This window comes from Peromyscus leucopus, chromosome 1, assembly GCF_004664715.2.
Source record: "Peromyscus leucopus breed LL Stock chromosome 1, UCI_PerLeu_2.1, whole genome shotgun sequence".
In the NCBI taxonomy this organism is placed as follows: domain Eukaryota; kingdom Metazoa; phylum Chordata; class Mammalia; order Rodentia; family Cricetidae; genus Peromyscus; species Peromyscus leucopus.
In genome coordinates this window covers 22,428,794-22,442,276 of record NC_051063.1, presented here as the reverse complement: position 1 = coordinate 22,442,276, position 13,483 = coordinate 22,428,794, and the positions used below count along the sequence as shown (strand labels likewise).

Genomic DNA, 13,483 nt, shown 5'->3' with positions numbered 1-13,483 from the left:
CAGGAGCCCGCCCCTATCCCTCCCCGCCCCCTCCGGCGCTCACACTCAGGAAGCAGCTGGCTGCGGGCCGGCCCTCGCGGCCGCACACACATCCACACTCCTCGCCGGGCAGCCTCCCTCCCTCCCTCCCTCCCTCTTCCCCTCTCCCTGCAGCAGCGTCCCTTACTGCGCCGCCCGGGCAGCCCAGAGCGCGGCGCGCAAGGGCACGGGAGCCAGGGGCCGCGCACCTCGGGGCCGCGGCGGGCCCGGGTCCAGGCTCGCACCGGCGCTCTCCAGCCGGGACCCAGCTCCAACAGCCAGCATCCCGAGCCCGGCCCCTCCACGCATCCCCCTCGGCCCAGAGCGAGGATGAGCGCCCGGGGCCAGGCACCCAGTCGCCACTCAACTTTGTAAAGACATGATTGGAGTGTGTCTGTGCGGAGCGGGGACAGCGAGTTGATGCCGAGAGTCGGCCCGCTGCCCTGCCTCCTCCTTCCCGGGCCGCGGCCGTCGCAGCCGCCGCGCTCGCACACACGGCCATCGGGCCGCGTTTCCGCGCTCCGGCCCCGGGCTTGGATGCGAGTTTTCATTTCCGAAGGAGGCAGAGCCCGCGTGGAGCGCTGAGGGGCTCAGCCCCCCCACCCGTTCGTCGCCAGTGCTGTCACACGCGGGCTGGCCGGGAGAAGGGACTCACGCGCCCAGCTTTGTTGTGGAAATCCGGTTACCTGGTAAGTGGATGCCATAGGAACTTTGTTCCGCAGGCGAGAGACGGAGCAAGGAGAAGGCGCTAGAGAGTGTGGGGGCGGTCAGTCTCAAGAGATGCAAACTCGGGATTAGAAAGAGTTTGTGCACGCCGGCTTGGTGGCGTTCGCGCGGGTTTGAGGACACGAGCACCCCAAGTCTCCAGACTCACAGGGCTTCTAGAGACCTAGGCACACCTTTCCGAGGCAGATGGCAGTACTCATTTAGCCATCAGACTGGCTGTCAGTTGCCTAAGAGCGCCGAGTGTAGATGGAAAGGAAACCAACAAGGTGTTGAAGTTTCGCTTATCGGGAGAGTCTCTGCCTTTTAAAAGAAAACACAGGTCCCAGAAGGCGACACAGTCAGGGCCAGTTAGCGCTCCGGCACGGTGCGCGCCATCCCTCGGGGTTCTACTTAAGGGAAACTTTGGCAAAGTGTGGAGTGATGGGGTGGCCTGAGGTCTTTCGGCCAGAGTCGGGGGGCAGTAGTTGTTTTTCCGGCTTCCACGTGTTTGTGGAGCGCCACGAAGGCTGTTTTCCACTTTTGTGTTCCATCCAAGTTGGTGTGCCCATTGTTCAGGGAGGTCCTCGGGTTCGGGGACACAGCTACAGTCGGGAGAGGTGCAGCGACCCGCAGCCGCCAGGTTTTCAACTATAACCTCCCACACCACGAAATCGCAGACCCGTTCAGACACCAACACTCCCCGCCGGGTTCGTCACCTCGCGTGTACATTTTTATGGGCCGGGACAAAATGTCAGCACTGTTTGGGGAATGTCTCAGTCTCGGGGACTTTGTCCTGCTTCAAGTCTCTGGTCCCTATAAATGACCCTGTGTCTATTTTGAAGTCGTCCGGGACCACTTTCTGGAAAGCGTGAGTGAGCTGTTGGCAATCCTAGACACACACCTTGCCCCAAGCGACAGTTCCCAGTTACTCACTAGAGCTGACAAGTCACCCAGGGGACGAGGAACTCACCCAAGTGTCTGAAAACCTTGGCCCGGGTGGATTTGTCATCCTATGGATGATTCAAGTAGGTACCTGGAGGGAGACATTGGGGTAAGGGTTCTGGCTCGAGGAGGTCGCGCCCTTGGACCTGGTAAGTAGTGTGTTTGGGAGGCGACAGCAAAAGGACACGGGGGGGGGGGGCACTCGCACAGGACGCGGGTGGGGTGCGGGGCGGTGCGCACCCAAGTGCGGCTCCTGGGGTTCCGGGGCTCCGGCCCGCAGCGCGAGGGTCCCCTCGGTCGGTGGGTCCCGGCTTCCTAACTGGCGGCTGGCTGCGGCCTTTCTGCCCCCGATTTACTCAGTACCGGGTTGCACAACAGGAAGCCGGCACGAGTTTGTTTTGTTTTGTTGCGTTCGCTTGCTCTATGGCTGGCTGACACGCCGCGGGTGAGAGGCGGGGGCAGAGCGGGGGCGGCCGGGTTGCAGTGAGCACCACTAGGGGCCCTGGCGCCTCCACCTCCGGTCCTGCCCGCGCTTACCCCCGGGGAGCCCAGGGGCCAGGACCCAAGACCCCCGCGGGGCAAAGGTGTGTGTATTTGTGTGTGTGTGTGCGCGCGCACGCGCGCGTGTGTGCGTGCTTGTGTTTGTATTGTTTGGGGGGGGGGTGTTGAGCCCAAACGGGCTGTCTACCCACTGTTCCGGGCCTCACTCTAGGCCCTGCAGCCCCACCACCTCTCCTGGCGCCTCTGCCCTGTGTACCTCTCTTCCTGGCTTGGCCTCTTTGGACACCAGCTTGGTCCTATGGAATAGAGGGTAGGGGGTCACTTCCGGAGTCCTAGGGAGTAGTGTCCGCAGGGACACTCCAGCACTTGCAACCCTGTCTCTCCTGGAGAGGACACCTTCGCAGCCCCGCAGAGCCTCTTTCTAGGGCATCTCTTGAGAATTGGGTTGGTGGTCCTAGTGATTCCAGAGTTGGCTAGGAAAGAGAGAAGGTATGTATACAGCTCCCCCCAGTGGACCAGATCCCTTTGGGTTATGGGACCTGGAGTGCCCAGTGGGAACTGTTAAAAGTCCTGGGGGCGGGGAAGGGGGGGAAATCAAGACCCTGAGACTCCAGGGGTTTTGCCCAAGAACCCCTGCCAAACTTAAGCATCCAGGAAAAACACTAGAGTTTCTCAGTTGAGAGCAGTTCTTGGCCTGAAGGTGAACTCAAGACAAATGCGAAGTGTCTTCTGTCCGCACTGAAGCTCTGATGAGTCATGCTTTCGGCCTTGGGTGGTAGCCAGGCCCTGTCCCCAAATGTCTCCTTGCCCACTGGACTTCACTTTGTAGACTCTATGAGGAACTCTTAAAATTGTAAAAATGGACTTGAGTTTAAATCTTACCACTGCCCCCCTTTTCTCTCTTGTTTGCAGTGAGGCTACATAGAGCAGGTGAACCTGCAAAAGTTTGCAGAAAAACAATGGAAGTTGTGCCTGGAAACGTTGACATGATCTAAAGAGAGAGCTCTGTGAGAGTGTATGCCCCCCCCCTTTCTTCTCCAGGGAGAACTGCTTACATTTAGTGACCTTACTAGAATTGACCACAGTTTTCATCGAGAATATTCTCATTCTTACTAGTACCTTATTCATTTCTTTTCTTCCATGCCAGGAGGACTCAGCCCTTCTTGAGATTTGAGTGAGTTAATTCTGTGTGCTCTGGGAGGATGCCCTCTCTCCTCGATTCTCTTGAGGTCACTCTGGGCAGAGTGGCCTTTCTACAATTCATTGGTTCTACCAGAGTTCCCACTCAGGTTAGCAGAGGTTGGATAACTGAGGTGGGTTGGTTTGCTTGGGAGAAAGTGGTTCTTACTCTAAATGGGAAGTAACTCTCTTTCTGGGATGCACCCCAGACTCTACCTAGTGTGGAATTTTTACCTGGCCAACAAAGAACGGGGAGAGTTAAGTACATGGAAGTGATAGTTTGTAAAAGCCCTGCCTTTACTTATGTGGCCAGGGTGGCCCTTCCGCAGTTTCAGAAGACAGGTCAGTGTGCACGTTACCTTTTTCCTACTAGGAATATTCTGAGGATAGTCTGTCTACATTGTCCTCTCAGGTCAAGGTTGCTGACCATTGGAGTTGGGATGTTAGTGTTTAGTTCTCCCAGACTGTAGGAGTTATTTTGAAGGATCAGATCCAGGAAGAAGGACCAGAGCACACTCTTACCCTTGGAGAAGTCATTTCCTGTGTTTCTGCAATTATTTTTCTATAGAGGAAGTTTTATTATAAATAAGGAGTCAATACAGGATTAACCCTTTTATGTTTGGCTAGTTCATAAACTCAGTCAGGACTGAAGGAAAAAAAGGCACATAGGTAGTCTTTGCAATACAAATACGATGACATCCTTATTCCAGGAGAAAGAGACAAAATTGAGTCTTTAATATGACATTAAGATGAGCTGAATTTTTATAAAAGATGCCCAAGTTTAAGGTTTTCCTAGTTACCACTTACTTTAGGCAGAGTTGACACAAAAGCCAACATTTTTGTTGAGGCAGAACAAAATATCCACGTGGAAGATCACACCTGTTAGCTTCATAAACAGGACACACCCAACAAACTGGCATCCCAGGAGCATCTCTCAGAGATCCCTCCAGGGACTGCCTCCCTTTAAGGCAGTGGTTCTTAATTTGTGGGTTGCATATCAGACATTTGCATTACAATTCATAACAGTAGCAAAATTACAATTATGAAGGAGCAACAGAATAATTTTATGGTCAGGGGTCACCATGACATGAAGAACTGTATTAAAGGGTCACAGCATTAGGAGGGTGAGAACCACTGCTTAAAGGTAACATTACCTTCACTTCTAACACTTGTGTGAGTTTGCCTGAACAAGTGTCTTATGGAATTGGAATGGTTCTAGCTTTGTTTGATCTGCTTGCGACTTTATAGTAGGTCAGATAATCTGGGTTTTCCTTTAAAGGTGATGGGAACAGTTTGGCATAGAAAAAGTAGCTGTTTGAGCATTACTTAAGGTCATAGAATTAAGGAGAGATACAAGTGAAATGGATCATATCTTTACCTGTCGGCATTCTGGTACCTACCTTTGTAACATGCCTGGTGTGATTCCTGGTGAGCAGGAAAAATGTTAAGAGAATGCGTTGGTAGCCCTGGTATGAGGGCCAACACTCCACAGCAAACATAGCTTAGTACTGAATTGACTGAGAATTGTCTACCAGAATGTCAAGATTCAGGCAAGAACATTGTGTCTACCCAGAGGATGGGACAGAATTTCTGTGTTACTTTTTCTTACTTAGCGAACAGAAGAGAGATGGGAATGAGCAGGCTAGAAAGCATACAGCTGTAATTAAACTGGATCTTCAGGTCACAGGGCATGGGACTGATTATTGCATTGTCACATGCCACTTACATTTATTCAGATAATAAATGATGAGGGCAGACTATAATTACATATCTCACTTTTATTTTCTACATAATATGAATAACATAAATGTAGTAAATATGTACATGTGTAAATTAGTATTGAAATATACATATGCTAAGTCATGTGTGAAAAGGATAGATATGTAAATACATTATATGACCATCTCTAAATACAAGGGCTGGGGGGAGTTCCCATATAAACTAGACATAACCACAAAACTCAATGGAAGGAGACTTGAGACAGGGAAATGAAACATAGGCAGATAGCCACAGAGCACTGAAGAATGGGAGGAATGTGAAATGAAAAGTGTATGTGGAGGAAAATAGTTAGCATTTGTTGGGTTCTTTATGTCCTTGGCACTGTACTAAGAATGTGACATGCATTTTCTCATTTGCTGCTCTGTAATGCCATAAACAGCGCCCAATAGTGTGAGTATCCCCATTTGACAGATGAGAGCCATGGAGACTAACACAGGAGTGTGAAGGGCATACAGTGGGCTTGGAGAGTTCGTAGAAGTGGGCTTGTGGCTGCTTCATTTGGCAAAACTCGTGCCTTGCAAGTAGGAGGACCATGAGATGAATGTTTTTCCAACATTTTCAGCATGACCAGTATCCTAGAACCTATGTAAAAATGTAAATATGATAGTATACCCCTGTAATGCCAGCACTGGGGAGGCAGAGACATTGGGGATTAGTTAAGTGTAGCTTAGATGGGGAGCTCAGGGTCAATGTGAGACCTTGTTTCAAAGGAGGCGGAGTGCATTCCTGGGGTTGACACCTGAGGTGGTCATCTGTTTTGCACATGCGTGTGTGCTTATACCTTTCCTCGTTGATCTGCACACATACAAACTTGCATACATGTATACACACATCTGCACACAGACGGAGAAAGAAAGGAAGCTGGGAAACTCTGAGGTAGGTTTCAAGGCAGTGTGCTAGAGCAACAATCTAACTATTTTCTGTCTTGGGCACAAAATCGGGGGATTTGTCTGCAAGGCTTGAAATCTCAGGGACGCTACCTGAGCGCGCACTTGAGATGAGGAAAGGAGTGGGGCCATTCTTGTCTGCTGTGATCTCTAGGCCGAGAACATGAAAGGCTGCACGTTCCTTCAGGGGCAGCAAGCCTTAAGGAACTTTAGATGAGCAGATAGGCTCGAGCACAAGATCTGACCTTGTCCCAGGCTCCTTGATAAAGTGGCCAGTATTTCTGAACATCAGTGGTTTTTACAGTTCTGAGCCAAAACTTCCAAGTTTCATTTCTAGGCCTGTTGAATACTGTACACAGAAAGCCAGCTAGAGTCCAGGGCTGAGTAGGACTTGTGCTGTTTTTGTGTGTGAAGAAATAGATGAATGTTTTCCCAACCTTTTCAGCATGACCAATAGGCTCCACTCCTGTCTGTAACTTGGCTGAGTCATTCATGAAGGTTTAAACACAATTTTTAATAAATATGTTGTCATGTTGGGTAAAGGCCTAGTCATTGTTGTGGACATTCATACTTCTTCCCTGATGTCAGTGAACAGAATTAACTTGTATAAAACTTCTGTCTACCAAGGACTAAAAATATTTAACAGTGGTTACTTTTCAGCAGTAACTGTGGCAAAGGAGAGAAATCTCTCAGTCCACGTGTGACAGAGATTCTTTAGCAAGCTTGACTTTGGTTTGAATGATCAGCTTTGCTTCTAGAATCTTCTCTAGGTAGCTGTTTCTTATCCTCTTGAGAAAATGGTGGTTTCAGCCTTAAAAATAGCCATTCCTGTGGACTGAGTGGCAGGTTATACAAACCAAATGACAAGGAGCTGCTTTCCATTTGGGCATAGTCCACGTCCCCTGTTCCTCTTTGTGTGAGGATGGATTTTCATGGTTTCTTTACAAAGAACATTCTCCAGTCAGTGTTCATGACTTTTCTGGTTTTCAAAGAAGAGGGCTTTGTGTCTTAAATGATGGCCGTGTGGGACTCAGTCCCAGTAGTGCAGGTAATTAATTCAGGGGTGACGTCATAGGGGATGAGTTCATATTTTCCATTTCAGATTCTTCGTCTCAGGATCTGATGGTTAACTCGTATTAAGAACACATTTCAAAAAAAAAAACAGTCCTGAAAAACTGAGTTGTGTTAATATATATAATCAGATAGATTTTATATATAATATATATATTATATATAGCTATTCCATATTTTGGTTTTTCTATTGGGACATGGCTTCAATCTTGGGATAGATGTCTACACTCTGCAACCAGGAAGATCTAAAAGTATTCCATAAGTATTATTTGTATTGATTTATAGATAAGGGTGTTGATCTGCATGTATGTTCACCACATGCATCCCTTGGAACTGAGTTACAGACAGTTGTGAGCTGGCCTGTGGGTGCTGGGAACTGAACCCCATCCTCTGAAGAGCAGCCAATGCTCTTAACCTTTGCACTGTCTCTTCAGAACCCTGCTGTCAGTCATTGTGATGCTGATGCTCTTGGTTGCTCAATTGCTACTTATCAGCACAAATGATCAATCACTCTCTACTGAGAGATGATAGATAGCAATGGCTGAAATGTAGCTTTGTATTGTTTGCCCTTAAAAAAAAAATAAAGCTGAGGCAGAGGCAGGAGGATCTGTGAGTTCAAGACCATCCTGGTCTACAAAGGGAGTTCTAGGACAGCCAGGGCTACATGGAGAAACCCTGTCTCAAAACAAAACAAAGAAAAACCTAAAATGTCAAGCTTCTTCATTTTACACTGTTTTGGTATTCCTTTTACTTTGATTTTTAAAATCTGGCTGTACCTACAGCTGCTGTTTGTAGGTGTTTGAGGTCAGCAAAGAGTCCAAATGGTGTTCTCTCTCTCTCTCTCTCTCTCTCTCTCTCTCTCTCTCTCTCTCTCTCTCTCTCTCTCTCTCTCTCTGTCTGTCTCTCTCTGTCTCTTTCTTTTTTGTTTTTTTGAGACAGGGTTTCTCTGTGTAGTTTTGGTGCCTGTCCTGGAGCTTGCTCTGTAGTTCAGGCTGGCTTCGAACTCACAGAGATCTGCCTGGCTCTGCCTTCTGAGTGCTGAGATTAAAGGCGTGTGCCACTTCTGTCCAGCCTTCCAAATTGTTTTCTGACATGAGGTTTTATTTCATTTTATCATGACCCACCATAAAATAGTGTTTATCTTATCCAAAACACACTGTGCATACAGATAGGTACACCTGCAAAGAAATGAAATAGAACAGTTCTTGACCATTACTCTTGATGTACTCTGATAGCTGCAAATAGATTGCAGTCTGTTCTATTTATTTTATTTAAAAAAAAAAAAAAGGCTTTCCCTGTTGAGTAACTGATACCATAGGCCTTCGGGGGACTGCTGCCCAGTTTGCAAAACACTGCTTTAGAACGAATACCTCAGTAACTGTAGGCCTAGGAACTCAGCATATCCCCACCTGTGCCATGCTGAGGCATGGCCAATACATGACTGCCTGTCCAAACATCCCTGTTTGTGCTGAAATGTTTTTGGTTTCAAGTTCATGCTAATTTCTTATGATGATGATTTTTTTTTTTTTTGCATTGATTGACCATTCTTTCTAGGGCCTCAGCTTTCTAGACCTTTCTGTACTCACTGATGAGTTAATGACTGAGGCAAAGTAATGACACCCTTCTCAGTAATTATTGCTAAATCCAGCGACATTAGGAGGCTGAGAGAGTCCTGGAGATGCACTCAGGTGTGGAAGGTGCATTCTGCGGGGAGAGCCCTTACCTAGCTCCATTGTCCTTCTACAGCACGGTCTCTGGGAAGATGCTGATTGTCTACCAGTCATCTGGTCTGTAATCAGTGTCCTCGTCACCACAACTACTACCCGGATCTTCAGAGTGTTGCTTCTGACTTTCAGCCTGACTGACTAGGATGGGTTCCTGAACTAGTTGGCAGCTCCTGTCTCCTCTTCTTCTGTTAGGCCTTGGCCATGCCCACTGCTCACATTGTGAACGTCATAGTTACAGACTTAAATTTAAAATGCACTGTTAGTTATTTTAGTCCATATGCTTAAGAAAAATTACCTTCCTTTTAGAGGCAATTCATAAATACAAAACTTAGAATAATTACAATATATTGATCATGAATTAGCTTAGAGTTTGAATCCACAGGTACATTGAGGTCGTGGGTTCTGTTGAAGGGGGTCCCTAATGCAGGTTATAGTGTCTCTTCTGAGTAGTCTTTGGAAGACTTGAGTGGAATGCCTGCTGGGGACACTCATTTGTCTTATTAATTAGTGCTAAAGTGAAATCTCTGATTTCATCTTACCAGTGAATGTGTTGTTAGAAATCAGTACACACTGATGTTCAGAGTAAATGTGGTCATGTGCTTATAGTCTTCATTAGGACTTGAGAATACTTGCATGAAAAGATCTTCTTTAAACTTCTTTGAGTTTCTGCTCTAGAGCTCAAGTATGAGTTTCTTTTTGTGAACCTTTTGTGGCTTTGTTGATTTCAGTGCATACAGTTACGCACCTATACAAAGAACTCTGTTTTGCTGTGGATCCATTCATCCTAATGGAGGACCTTCCAGTTTGGGTCTAGAGAAATGATAGTGTCCACATTCGATGTATTTCCTCCATCATATCCTCCAGCTTCATGGACTCATGTTTGCACTTCTCTCTTGTTGAAATTGCAGACAAGAATCACTCTGATTTATTGGTGACATCTAATATAGCTGTGTTTATATTGTTGCCAATAAAATGACTTACATGATTGGTTTTTGTTTATACAATCTTTACTGAGGAGTCAGTCACCTGTGTTAGAACAAGGTACATTCTGCTTATTAAAATGAACTCTTGGGATATAAGAACATTCAGCTCTATCTGTCCTTGATTAAATTGCAAAATCTGCTTCACACTTTGGCCGTGCATGAGAATACCTTATATTATCCATCAGTAGGTTTTTCATTTCTATATTCTTCTGGCTACAGAAAGCCGTAACAGGAGAAGCCCAGGAGAATAGCACGGGCCTGTTAAACGATGAGGGCCGTGGAGTTGAAATGACAGAGCTTAATGAAACTATACAATCATTAACCCAAACAGGGAAAATGAAAAGGGTAACATGTCATAGTTGCCACACACGCACCCATGCACACGAATACACGCATGCACTCACACACCACACACATGCGCTCACACACTCACACATGCACACATTTACTTATATGCATATACATAAATATGATCATATTCAGGATCAGTTTGCTTCCTGCCCATTATTTGTGCTTCATTAACAGATTTTTTTTTTGGGGGGTGCAGGGTAAGAAATGCTCTCAGCATAAGGAATGGAAAATGTAACAAAGGCTAAATGTAGCCTAAGGAAATGAAATGATGTATGAAAATTAATAATTAACTGGCTCATCAGATGAATTATGACTCTAGATGAGTCTATTAATGGTATTTACTAAGAAAGGGCCTTTGGCTGTAAATAGGCACTGTGGAACTTGTTTCTGGAATTTTCTTAACTGGATGAGTTAACATTGCTTTCATTTGTTTAATCTCTCTTAATCCATAAGGAGCAGTGCCTGTAGCCCTGGGAAGAAGGTAGAGTCATGATTTTATGTTTTGATCAAAGTTAGTGCTTTTCCAGAAAAGGAGTGGCATTATTAAATGGTTTTCTACCTTGGTTTCCTTAGGGGTTAGGTCACTTCCTCTCTAACCTGAATTATAGGAGTGTGTTTTAAGAGGTTGAAAGTTCTCAAAAGGAAAGATTTAGTAACTCATTAGCAGAGTGAACATTTTCATTGTGAGACCCAATGGGGTATAAAAATCTAAATATGGCAAAGTGTCACATGGGAAAAACCTGAGATTTATATTTTTGGATTCTCTTTGCCTTTTCCTTTAAAAATTCTTTGTTCATTTTTCTTTTTTGTTGGTAGTCTTGAGTAGAGGGGTTGGACATAAGACAGAGGAGAAACTGGTGAGAGTTTTTAAATAAAAAGAGGGGGCCGGAGAGATGGCTCACTGGTTAAAAGCAATGACTACTCTTGTAGAGGACCCAGGTTCAGTTCCCAGCACCCACATGGCAGCTCCCAACTACCTGTGTCTCCAGTTTCAGTGGACTTGACATCCTCTTCTGGGATCTGTGGGCACCAGTGCAAATACAACACTAAGACATAGAAAATATAAGTAGATACATCTTTGTTAAGAAGAGGTTCTTTCAGTGGAGTTTTCCTGGTTAAGTTTAGGATACTACTAGCTCTGATGTTTTTTTTCTTAGCAGAATATGATTTAGTGCTGTATTTCATTGTTGGTTAGTGCTGTCTTTGTGCATGGTGTTGGGGAGGGAGAGGGGAGGGGGACGGAGGGCCCGCCCGCCCACCATTGTTTAATTGAGTTGGTAGAGAGTGCCACTGTTTTTCCTTCTCTGTCCACGCAATTCCTCTAGCTTTAATTGATAAAGAAATAGATGCTGCATCTCAATTTGTTGTTATAGTACGTGAGTGTTTTAAAAATAGTACTCCTTATCTAGAGTATTAGAAAAACCCGAATATCAAGAGACTCTGGTGAATTCATTTGTTTTCCCCAGGCGTTTATGGATGGAGAACTGAGTCCAGGGAGCTGGTGACTTAGGTCTCGGCTCCTTGGCTTCTCCAATACTTCCCACTGATGCTTGAACACATGTCTTTCCTAAAACCACGTGCTTCTTCACTCCTGCTTTATTACCCAGTGGGCTTGAAATGGTATTTGATCAGTGACTTAGCTCAGAAGTATATAAAAATGTTACACTGTGAGAAAACTAAATTGATTTCTAGGTACTAGTATCAAATGCTTGAAAGATTTGTTGACATAATTCATGCGAAAACTTTAATTTTAGGCATATTTCCATATACAATTTCTGTCTTTACATCTTAAGTCTTTTTTCCCTCATGTAGTTTCTATCTTTTCTTTTTCTTTTTTTCCATCTCATGGGTGGTTTTGCTTAACTTACATGCTATTCACCTATTTTTTTCTGTATTAATCACTTCATTTTTCTGATTTTTCCAGTTATAAAATTTAAGTATATTTTGTTGCCTTTTTAAAACCTGTTTCAAACAGGAGTGCAATTTATGAAAAAAAGCAAAATAAATATTCGTGTATGAAATGTCAGTATGAGTACATGATGCTTAATTCTAGTTCTGGTTCCTCTCATTCCTTTCTTGTGGACCTAATGCTGGAATACTTGGTGATGTGGTTTTGATACAGATTTTGATGAGAACTACTTATATATGATGCTGGTGCAAAAATGGCTCCTTTAAAAAAAAACCAGAAATGATCACAGTCAACAAATCTGCAGACTCTTGCCACTTGGATATGGTTTAACTGACTACAGTCATTTTGGACCATTCTTCATTTTCAAAAATTTGCCAACATGGCATATTTATTTGCTTTTTTCCCCCTTTTGATGGATAGTGAATAAATGCTTCCTTGGAAAGTTCAGAGTGCTCAGAAACCACTATTTTATGAATGAGTGGAGACTGGATCATGATTCTGATTCTTGCTCAAGATCAGCCAGTCAAGGGATGAAGAGAGTGGCTGGTAATACAGCAGATGTGCACATAACAGACAGTGTGTGGGGCGTTTTCCACAGTCAAAGAATAGACTCGGGACCACTTTGTAGCAAGCTCTAGTCTTACTGTTTCATAAAGGAACTTCAGCGATGCAGGTTTGGATAACTTAGACTCGTCTTTCCATGGGACCTGTGGTGGCAGGAGAGTAGGAGTGGTAGCTGTATGACAGAGAGAGTTCTTGTCCCTTAAGATTGGCAGCTAAATGTCATCGAAGGATGGGATTCTTGGCAAAGCAGAGGAATAAAGAGTACATTCTGAATTTTACATTTGAATTACATTCAGAGCACCTCAACATAGGCATGCATGGTAATTTTATGGAAAGCACAGTGAACATTTAAGTATTTTTTGTTTCCTAAAATGGTGAAAGGAAACAATGTCCTTGAAACAGTTTTCATTCCTTGGTAGCCTTCCTATGATGATTGGTGCAGTCATTCCTTTTGCGTCTTTTGGAGTTGAGTTGAAAATATTTGTTCAAGACCTCAAATGGATCCTACAGGGAAAAATAAATCCCAAGACTTATCCTATTGAGGACATATGGATATTATTGACTTGTTCTCAGTCTTCATTTCCTGTGTTTATTCAGCCGTGGCTGCTTCCTATGACTATCTTGTCTGTCTAAAAGACACATTGTGGCTGTTGCAGACATTTTCAGTAGAAGCGCTATGGTGTCACTTGGCCACCTCCTTGGACCTACTCTGGGGAGTGAGTTGTTAGTGGGGGGAAGAGCCTTCCTTAGTTTTAGACCTAGGGAGTGTTGATGTTATCACATATAAGTAGAAAATGGCATTTGGTGGACACATTGGTAATTTTTTTTCTAGTCCCGTCAAAGGCTTCCTGAGAGTATGGTATATAC

At 45.0% G+C, this 13,483-nt stretch overlaps 1 protein-coding gene across 1 annotated transcript in view; it reads left to right on the top strand.

Moving 5' to 3' along the window:
- The first annotated feature begins 210 nt into the window (after positions 1-210).
- The window catches only part of Glis3 (GLIS family zinc finger 3), a 429,706-nt gene continuing 416,433 nt past the window's right edge, over positions 211-13,483 (top strand). The window contains exon 1 of the mRNA XM_028894398.2: positions 211-707. The gene's annotated coding sequence lies outside the window, so the exon portion shown is untranslated. The remainder of the gene's footprint in view (positions 708-13,483) is intronic.